The sequence below is a fragment of the Apium graveolens genome, chromosome 3 (genome assembly GCF_009905375.1).
Source record: "Apium graveolens cultivar Ventura chromosome 3, ASM990537v1, whole genome shotgun sequence".
Lineage (NCBI taxonomy): Eukaryota > Viridiplantae > Streptophyta > Magnoliopsida > Apiales > Apiaceae > Apium > Apium graveolens.
Window position 1 is genome coordinate 73,417,356 of NC_133649.1, and position 8,417 is coordinate 73,425,772.

Here is an 8,417-nt window from a genome sequence, read left to right on the forward strand (position 1 = left end):
ACTTATCCAATTCTATTCAATATTAATTAAACTTTTCATTTTACTAACTAAAACACAAAATTAGTTTTTCATTTATATTTTTAAATAAATTTTTGAACAAATGGATTATTTAATATGGATTTTATAATAAGTCACCAATAATAGAAATACATTTCATAAAATCATTTTAAAATATCAACACATTAACATAAATCCAACTTTTATTTTTAAAAAGTCTTTTGGACTATTTTAAAGACAATAAAATCAATCTCACACCTCGATCACAGTTCTATAATTTTATAAAAATGGTTAAAGATCAATAAAATCCTTACAAATCCTTCTAAAAACATTTTGAAAATTCCACAGATCTTAGATTTGAACATGCATTCATCAAATTACATACAAACACACAAGATTATCAAATACATTTCACATTTGCACTCTTAAATACTTTAATCCCTTTTTAATACGGGTTCCGTTCAACTTGACGACCCGACGACACAGCTTAATCCCTTAGCTGACTAATCAAACTGGAACGAGTTACTTTACGTTCTCAGTTACTAATATACAACAATCACAATTAACCACAAAATCATTTAACCTTTAATTTATTAACATAAATCCATATAAACCATAATTATAGCACACAACTATACTTTAATTCATTTAATTACATCGTGAAATTCCCAGTCGCTACAAAATGCCTTAATGAAAATGAAGTTGGAGCCCTAAAGTTTAAAAATCTCAACATTGATAGTGATTTTGATGGTGAAGCTGAAGTCAACACAAATCACAGAATAGATGAAGAGTCAACTGAACAAGTGAATCATGAGAATGGAAGCTCATCTCATGTACCTGAATTTGATAGCACAAACTCAGGGGGAGAAAGAGAAGAAGGTTCTGCAAGTCATACCAATGGTGAAAAAATGCAGAAAACTTAATGTTAGGTCACACACACTGTAGAGGGGGGTGAATACAGTGTATAGCACAATCAAATCGAATTCTAATAACACAAGTAACAGAAACCAGACTTTATTCAAAGCAATAAACTCTGTTACAGTATGGAACTGTCCTCTCTCAGTGATGAACAAATATTACGAGAGCTGCCAGGGTTACAATGAATAATATTCTCGATAATGATAACACTTATAGTGTAAACCCTATGTCTGTGTTTATATATTACACAGTTACAAGATAATCGCTAATTGATATGGAATATAATTCTGCTTCCTAAAATATATCAATCAAATATCTTTTTTTCCAAGTATTCTATTCTTCATATAATTCCTTCTTCATGCATATATCTTCTTACGTTTGTCTTGATCTTCTTTTCCTTTCAATCAGCCGCCTTCCTTATCTGAACATTTCCTTTAAGTCCTGATATTATCTTCTGATAAATATCTCCTGAACCTTAAGTACTGATAACTTAAGTCCTGACTTCAGTATAAGTGCTGATTTCAGTTAAGTACTGATTTGTCCTGTTTAAGTAAGATCTGAAAACTAAACATAAATCATATTAGTCATGACATTATCAAAAATATCTAACAATCTCCCCCAACTTGTAAATTAGCATAATATACAAGTTTAACAGATATTTGATGATGTCAAAAACATTAAGTATAAATGCATGATAATTTGACTAGATAACTACAACTTACAGTCCTTAAAGCTTTACCAACTTTAACTACTGATAACAACTTCAGTCTGTATTCATATCAGAATTTGAGCAGTTATAGATCTTGACTTGGCTTCACTTTCTGATCTCTTTGATGTCAGGAGTTGTTCTGAGATAGTTCTTTAACAAACATCTCTCAGCATATCCGAGTTCATCAATCATCCTCCTTTTAGCATCTTTAAGTTCTGCAGAATCTTCACTAGTTTGGAAGATAGCAGCCCTGAGATCATTAATTCTAGCTTTCCTTATGTCCTGATCCAGTCTGATCAAATACGCCTTGTCAGACTCAAGATTGAATTCTACAGCCTTATAACCCTAGAAAAGTAGTTATAATCTTAGCAGAGTTAGGCTTCATCTCGACAATATCACCCTTGTGATCTCTGTACTTTGGAAGATATGTGCTGTCAGACTTTACAGAATAAAGCCTTTTCTGTCTCTGAATTTGATTATTCAAATAGTTTGCAGCACTTTCTGTTATTGTGTCATTCACTTGAAGTAAGAATAATACATGTTCCAATTCTTCAAAATACTTCAGTGGAATAGCATTTTCCCATATATGATAAACCCTACCATCTGTCATGAAGTATAACAAGATGTGTTCTTTCAAATAGGTATGGTAAATCATTTGTACAGATTCTAGTTGATTCAATCTTTCAGGAGTTGCTCCAATACCTGGCTCAATTAAGGAAGTTGGATCATTGGTTGTGTTCTGTACTCTTCTTTCATCAGCACTACCCAATCCAGATTTATCTCTTGCTTCCTTTCCAGTATCCACTCTTGCTTCAAAACCACTTGATCCAGTCTTCAAATGTTGAGTCTGTTTGGCTTTGGTGAATCCTGGTAGGAGTAACTTTGAAAGTTTAACATGAGCAATGTCAGAGGTTTCCTTTTCCTTATCTTCTGATATCAAGTCAACTTGAGCTATGTCAGAGGTTACTTGCTTCTTTGTAATATCAGAACTAACTATATCTTGACTCTGAACAACTTGAGCCATGTCAGAGGTTGTCTTAGAAATCTTTCTTGAAGTCAGAGTAAGATCAACATCTTCAACAGTAATTTCTTCATCCACAGGAGGCACATAAACCTTTATAGGTTCACCAGCTTTTTCTTTGCCCTTGGACCTTGGATCTATCTGCAATTGTGATTTGACCTTGGTTGCTTCAGGATTTGTCCTTTCTTTTATCACAATGTCTTTGGCCTTAGGAAGTTTCTTTTTACCAATAGAAGCTTCAGATTTAGAATTGACTTTTTCTGACTTAAGTCTAGCTTCTTCTTCCATCAGACTCTCCAAGTCCATTCCTGGATTTTCTTTCAGAAATAACTGTCTTGATATTTCTTCATCAAGATCCAAAAGTTCATTAGAACTTATCCTTTTACCAGTATCAGAAGTAATTCTTTTTCTAGTATTAGAACTTGTTCTATGACCTGTAGCTTCAGCTCTTCTTGATGAGAAACCACTACCTTGACCATGACCTCCACCCATTCCAGAGTTTCCCTGGTCATCTTTTTCATCATCCTTCCCCTTTAGTGTCTTAACAATTTTGCATTTGGACTTAATTACCTTCTCCCCCTTTTTGGCATCAGCAGGTAATAGAAGAGAGACAAGCAATTCCACTAAGGATTGGATTTCGTTGAGTTGAGATTGCTGAGAAGCTTGATTTTTTAAAATTTCATCAATATGAGACTGTTGCTTCTCTTAGGTCTTCTCAATGTAAGCAACTCTGTCAAAGGATAGGTTTGAAAAAGGTTTTCTTGTCCAGCTTGATAAGTGTATCTTGCTGCATTAAGAGTTCTTGAACCCTGTTCAACTTGTCCTGAGTAACAGACTATTGACCTTGAAGGTGCCTTGTGGTAAGGGCAGTAACTCTTAGCTGTGTCTTGAAATCTTTATTAATTAAGAACTCATCAGCTTTTGCCAATGTGCTCAGCAAGAATCTTTTCAGATGGAACAAAGGTAAATGTGTTCCATTCCTTAGTCCACTCCTGTCCTCTAGGAGTTTCACTCCAAGGTACTGGTGCTTCTCCTCGAACAAACTTCTTGACTAGTTTAGATTTAGAAACAGTCTGTTGAGGTGCATATCCTGAAGGACCTGCTTCATCAGCATCTACATTTATAGCAGCATCACCAGTATCATCAGCATTTGCAAGCATCAGAACTGACAGAATCAACATCTTCTGTTAGAGGAACAGTATGAGAAGCAATTGAGACTTCATCATCCTCCTCTAAGTGCTAATCTGCTTCCAAGTTCTGATCAACATCCATAGTCTGATGCTCACCTATATTCTGATCATCAACAGCTAGATGCAGAGAAGGTGTTGCAGGTAATTCTGGAGTTTCATTAGCATCAGTAAGTGGCATTGTTGATGGATTTATTGTTGTTGGAGCTTCTAAATAGAGAACCTCAGGCACAACTAGATTGTGAATATCAATTTCAGCACTTGTACCTGGGTCTTCAGTAGATACTGGTTCATGAGTAGGAGACACAGATGGTGTAGTTGCATTATCTGTAGCAGCTTCCTGAGTTGGTAACACAGGTGGTGTAGAAGCAGTAGCTGTAGCAATTTCTGGCTCTTTTGAGATCAGAGATTCCTGATCTCCTTCCATAGCTGCTTCATCCTCATCCTCTGAAACTGGCATGTGAGCTCTCTGTTTCTTGTATCTCTTTGAAGATGGAGATTCTTTGGGAGTTTCAGCATAAGACATTCTTCTAAGCCTTTTGAGAAGCTTAGATCCCCCAATTCCAGTATCCTTCTGAGAAGAGACCTTCTCAGCTTCTTGTATAACAGGTTCAGGAACCTGTTCCTCACTATCTGACTCATCTCTCAGAACAAACTTCCTTCTCTTCTATGTTTTCTGAGGTACAGTCTTTGTCCTCTGGGGCTTGGAAGATGAAGGCTTCACAGTATGTGCTGATGATGAAGGTTGAGGTAGCTGTGAAGTTTTGAGATATGTCCTGACTAGAAGGTTGAGTAGATTGAGGTGTATGTGTGGTATGTTCTGATGGTTGTTGAGTTGTCTGGGTTGTGGTGATGGGTTGTACATCAGGGTAAACATGATCTGTAGGTTAGAGGATCAACATTTACCAAGATCTGTTTTACAGACTAAGGTATCTGTAAGGGTCTAACCACCTTTTTCTTAAGATCAGCATTTACCAAGTCATGAAAATCTCGTTTTGCAAGTTTAAAGGGTTGAAATAAAGAACTGGCTAGTTGAGGTTCATCAGCACAACAAAAAGTAAATATAAGCTGACAGAATCGAGCAAAGTATACGACATTCCTATCCTCTGTCATCCTATCCCCTATAAATCCTAGCACAAGCACTTGCAAAATCAAAATGAGTTTGGTTAATAATAGCATAGCCGATGTGCTGACTCATGATTGGAATGGCATCAAAGTTGGAACACTTATTCCCGAAGGCTTTAGTGATGCAGTCGAAGAAAAAGCTCCATTCCTTTCTGATATGTGCTCTTTTCAACTGTCCAAGCTTGGCCAAACTCTTCTCATACCCCAAATTGGCCATGAGCTGCTGTAGAACTGGTTCCTCCGGTGTTGAGAAAATGCAGCCTTCTGGTAAGTGTAGAGCTTTACGAACTGCTCCAGGAGTTACCACATGCTCAACATCATTGACTTCGAAGATAATACTTGGAGTACCAGTAGCACCACCATTTTCAAAATGCCCAGTCCGCCAAAACGTCAGAACTTGTTGGCTGGAAATGACTTGAGGCTGGGTCAATGCATACCCAATTTCACTGTGTGCTAGAAGATCTTGCACAAAGTGTAACTCAGATGGAGCTTCATCATGATTTAAGATTGCAGCATAGTTATTGGGAATGAACTTGGCTCCATCTATGATTAAATCCTTAGGTGCCATGAGAAAAATTGAGAATTAAGGTTGCCTGTAAGGTTTTTGATAAAATGTCTGTACGAAAAACAACGTCAGGAGATGAGAGAGAATAAAAGTAAAGAAAGATAAAGTGTGAAAGTGAAATAAAAGATTTTACAATCTTCTCTCTCTTTTACTTAGACACGGTAGAAAAAGTAACCGTTGGACACCTGTCAGACATGCAGCAGTAAAGAATAATTAATGGGCACGGGAAAACAGTAATCATTACTTATCACATGCAGTTTTTCAAGGAAAAACCGTTCCACTTACCAAGAAATCCCATTAATCAAGGTAATTCAGTTTTAATTTAAAATTTAAACTGTTTCCACTTACTAAGTAATCATTTTTACTACGAAACCAATATTCTACAAAAATACATCAGGTGAGAGAATGACCAAAAAAAAAATCAAGGAATCAGGTACTGCCACGTCAGAATCAGAACTTGATTTTTATCAGTAATAAAATGGTCATCATAATATGGATAAATCAGGATTTAAAAATGTATCAAAATTTCAAACAACTCATAGATAACATCTTGCAAAAATATAAAAATTCCATTAATATATTAAGAGAATACATTCATGAAATTGAAATTACAGCACAAGATTACAAGAGTGTCCTAAGCTACAAATCCTAACATCAACAGCTTTTGTCCTATGCTAAGAAGCCAGACAAAGCTGACGCTGAAGAAAAACAGGAAGAAGAAAAGAAATTATTTCTTCTTCCGACTCTCAACAAAAAGGACAGCGAGTCGAATGATTCGCTCCTGCTGGTGGAGAGCTTCCAGCCGTTCCTCTTCCAATCGCTCAAGATGGCGATGGTAGTCCATGTAAAAGAACAATAGGTCTGTCAGAACCTCTTGGGGAACAGAGTCCCAAACATTATCAGGAATAGCAGTAACATGCCATTCCTGTTGCCATTCCTCACGGCTCAACTCCATATTGAAGGTTTCATAGTTCAAGAACATGTTGTAGTTAACCATGATTTTGTTGATTTGAATGAGAAGAGAGTGAGTGTGTGAGAAAAGGAATGATGTGTAGGCTGGAATGAGGTGTTGGTTTATATAGGCAAAAGAATTCCAGGAGACGCAAGGAAAATTTAATGCTGACAGGTAGAAATAATTCTACCTCGTCTCCCTAGAATGAGGAGAATAAAAACAGCCATTGGAAGTGTAAAACGGGATTTAATGCGCATAAGAAACAAGTAAATATTACTGTGCATGGACGTGTACCACTAACCCTAATTGTATTGACTGTTAATATTCCACGCAAACATATTCTGATTTAAAATAAGACCGTTTCAGATTTTAACCACAAATAAGTCAAGTAAAGAATCAGAATTTAATATCAGCACTTAGACTTATATCAACACTTAACAGTCATCAGAACATGATTTCTTAACTCGAAAAGTGAATGCCTATCTCTGTGATTCTTTACACAAATTCTGATTTCGGTTCTTCAGAACTTAATCATCAGAACTTCCATCAGAACCTATCCTCAGAATTTATACAATCTGACACATAAACTGTTCATCTAAAACAACATTGATCGCCACAGTAATTTTTATCATTCATATGGAGTATAAGTGTGTGTATTAGGCTAAATATCAGACAAAGAGTAAAGTCTGATTCACTTCAGTACATCTTAGAAATAAGGCATAACTAAGAGCTTTACTTAAAATCTGTCATTATTCTGAAGCCTACTATTGAATAAGTTCATGCATGAGTCCACCTCAACTTTTTTGTGCTTATTTTATGCATCTTTTGAAATTCCATTTTACAGTGGCTTCTCAGTGTAAGTGAGTCACGACTGCTTATCAGAATTTATGCTATTATCAGAGTATTTCTCCAGTAATCATAAAATGTGAAAAGTCACCAAGAAAAATATTTATTTTTGCTTTTTCTGATGCATATTACTTAATACCAGCAATGCACTTGGGTCGTCCCTTCCACATTTGTACTCTAGATCTCAAAGGAGTACCTGATTTTTATTCCCTTTTCTTTTCCTTTTTCTTTTGATAAGTGAGGTTTATCAGCACTTAGTACATCCATCAGATTTACTAACATCAGAACTTAACAGATAAGATGTATTATTCTAGTTTTTGACTTAGTAATAAGATAGACAAAGTAGACGTGACTAATGTAACACCCCCAGATCCGGGGTCGGGGATCCGGGTCGTCACGAGTTCCACTTCCCTTAACAACACCCAATCTTATTAAACAATCAACTACTCTTTACTGTGACCCCGCAATACACACACACACACACCACAAGTTATAGTCTCAGAGATGAATATCCAAAAATAATCACAAGTCGTTTTATTCCACAATTAAGTCAATACACCTAAAAAAGGTTTTCTGAATAAATTTACATTTCTTTGCCATTATTACAATTCATAATATACATAAGTCTAGTACATTACTAGTTGAAAACTTAACCTATTGGTAATTTCTACCTCAGCTACAGCGGCCTGAACGCTTCCGGAAAGCTGCGGAACGTTTCCTATTCGCTTGCGAATTGGGAGCTTGGTCCTGTTCATCTTATCTATCTGATGTTGTGTGATGAAAGAAGAAAGCAAGGGTGAGCAGCAAGCCCACCAAAATAATATGTATAATGATTAACAATATATGAGCCTACTCATAATACTCATGAAAGTCTTGGTCAAAAGAAATGAACCAAGTTGATATCTTAATGCGATGAAGTCGCAAAATATTCAGTATATATATATATTCATATATACTTCTCAAAATATTGGAAGTCCTCTTCCATGCATAATACACACAGAGTTCCAGTGTATAACTGTATAAAAATATCGTTGCAAGGTGATCTCATATATCTAACCTTGTCTCAACATTTTTCTGAAAATCTTTGTCATGCATAA